Source organism: Neoarius graeffei, chromosome 5, assembly GCF_027579695.1.
Source record: "Neoarius graeffei isolate fNeoGra1 chromosome 5, fNeoGra1.pri, whole genome shotgun sequence".
Taxonomy (NCBI): domain Eukaryota; kingdom Metazoa; phylum Chordata; class Actinopteri; order Siluriformes; family Ariidae; genus Neoarius; species Neoarius graeffei.
Window position 1 is genome coordinate 33973089 of NC_083573.1, and position 2921 is coordinate 33976009.

Sequence of the window (2921 nt, forward strand, 5' to 3'; positions counted from 1 at the left end):
TGCAGTACCATTACAGACCGTAGGTAATGGGGAATACTTCCATTTTGGCTTGGCAAAGGGAATTTTGTCCAAATTAAGCACCATCCATTTACCAGATGTTATTCAAACAATGAGTTCAATTTAACATCAATGGTCTCCCTATTTTCAAAAGCACCAGGCTTCAGTTTTGGCCTATTTTGGCACTGATTGATTGTGATTACACCAGAACACCGTTTTTAGTTGGCATCTTTTGAGGCCCTGGAAAACCCTCCAATGTGTTTGATTATCTGACGCAGTTTGTTAAAGACCTCTCTGATCTGCTTTGCAATGGGGTAACATTTGGAGGTAGAAAGCTGAGGGTGGCCATTTCATCCTTCATTTGTGATGCTCCTGCTCGAGCATTTGTAAAACAAATTAAATGCCATAATGGGTACTCCGGATGCGATAAATGCCATCAGACTGGTATTTGGCAGAAAAAAATGACGTATCCTGAGACTGATGTTAGGTTAAGGTCAGACGAGGAGTTTGAAAATATGGTAGATGAGGACCACCACATCAACAGAAGTCCTCTGACGGGTCTGGTGAAAATGGTGTCTGCCTTCCCAATAGATTATATGCATTTATGTTGCCTTGGCATTATGAAAAAGTTGATACATTTTTGGATGAGGGGGAAAAACTCTACAAGGCAGCCTACAAGAGCCATTAAAGCCATCTCCGAAAAGTTAATACAGCTTCGTCCCTATACTCCAGCTGAATTTGCACGGAAACCCCGTGAACTCGCCGAAACTGATAGGTGGAAAGCGGCAGAGCTGCGCCAATTTATGATTTACAGTGGGCCATTAGTTCTGAGGGACATTCTTCCACAAGATCTCTATGAAAACTTCATGTTGTTTTCTGTGGCCATGTTTTTGCTACTCACACCAAACATTTCTGAAAGTATGGTTTGTTTTTCCGAAAAATTGTTAATGGCTTTTGTAAAGCATTTTGGAGAGGTGTATGGTAAAGACGAGATTGTGTTTAGCGTACATCAAACAATACATCTGACACATGAGTACCAGCAGTATGGTTCCCTAGACAACATCTCATCCTTTCCTTACGAGAATTATTTGGGTAAACTAAAAAAAAATGCTACGCAAGCCATCTCAACCTTTACAACAGGTTGTCAAACGCCTTTCAGAGGAGCCAGTTTGTTTATTTCCACCACCACCTACACAACCACAGTTGTTACACCCACACCAGGAGGGCCCATTACCCCAACACTTAAGTTCTGGCCAGCAATTTAAAAAAGTGCATTTCAATGATTTCTGTTTTTCTTCAAAGCAAGGCGATGATTGCCTAGTGATTAAAAATGAAATCGTAATGGTGAAAAACATAATTAAACATGGTGACTCTGTCTTTGTGGTTTACATGAAATTCAAGAGGAGGGAGTCATATTTCCATTATCCTTGCCCCTCCACAAGCATTGGCTGCTACAGAGTATTTGGCATAGACAGCTGCCTTAACGTTGACCGGCTTGAGGTTGTCCAGGGCAAATGTGTGTTGTTCCCAGATGGAGAGACCTTTGTGGCAATCCCTCTTCGTCACCATTCGTAAACCTATATGGGAAGAAAATCACACACACACACACACACACACACACACACACACACACACACACACACACAAAGAAACACATCTTTACTTATGCATATTAGAAGGAATCTGGACAGTTGGAGTACTCCAGCTGGATGGCAGGCACTAACTATCCTTTCCATGGAGTACTTTTTTTATTTTTTTTATTATAGATGGCACAGATTTGGAACGTTGTGGAATTCCAAGACCGGAGTGCAGCAGTTGTGTCGTCCAGCTGGGTGGTAGATGTTGACGGAGAAGTGGGATGCTACTGGCCACCCTTTGGCGGAAACAAAGCTGTGAAGGCTGCCATGAACTGCACCCCCCCCCGGGACAAGGATGGCGATTCCATCAAAAAATAAGGGTGCTGGCAACCTGTGGTGAGCTGCATAGCTACTTCATTAAACCAATGACAATACTTCAATACTGCATTAAGCCAATTTCATTAAGACTGCCTTCCCTTTCAGGCACCTTTGCCAAAGCAAGACGTTACCTGACCCGATCGCTTGAGGAAGGCTGCCTTACAGCAGACCTGCAATCGGATGATGCTGAGATGGGGCCAAGGAAGAGACGGTAAAAGTGTTTTCTTTTTTAAATCACAACTTGCAGTTATAAGTTCAATTACGGTTTCGTTTGTGTTTTGAGCTGTGTCAGTAAGGTCCTGGGTTTGTTTTTAAGACCAAACAAAAGGTATTTGGAGGAGGACAGCGAGGAGGAGGCAGGACCAAGCCGTAGGGGGAGGAGGCCACCATCTATTGACGCCACTCAGTTGGACAGCGAGTGGCAATTCCCCTCCCTTAATGAAGGTGACTATCTGTACCACTTGTTGTTGTTGTTCTACTAAAGACCTAGAAGTTGTCTGAAATAATAATGCTTTCATTTCCGTCTTCAGACACCCAGCCAGGCCTGTTTCTTCACAGCCAGCCATTAACTCATGGTAACTATGCATTTCCTTTATTTATGCCAGAAATTAAAATACCAATGAGTAAGTGAAGATATGTTTTGATCAACTGACTGCTTACTATTTTTCAGATTCACCGTCGTCAGAAACCCCGCCAGGCCCTTTCCTTCACAGCCAGTCACTAACCCATGGTAACTATGCATTGCCTTGATTTATGCCATAAACGACTAAAAAAACAAAACAACAAACAAATATGTATTTAGATGCGTTTTGATCAACTGACTATACAATTTTTCAGATTCACCCCAGCCACGTCACCGCTTCCATGGTAAGTCAAAGAGGAAATCAATCAATCAATATGAAAATTGTGAATTTAGAACAGAAATTAAATTAAGGTGCACCTTGAAGTGAACTAAATTGTACTCTCTGA

The 2921-nt window shown here is 42.3% G+C and overlaps 1 long non-coding RNA gene across 1 annotated transcript; it reads left to right on the forward strand.

The window, feature by feature from the left end:
• Window positions 1–2361: 2361 nt before the first annotated feature.
• LOC132885958 (uncharacterized) lies at window positions 2362–2663 on the forward strand. Its single transcript, XR_009654648.1, has 3 exons — window positions 2362–2396; window positions 2483–2527; window positions 2623–2663. It is a non-coding gene; the product is annotated as an uncharacterized LOC132885958 (long non-coding RNA).
• The last annotated feature ends 258 nt before the right edge of the window (window positions 2664–2921 follow it).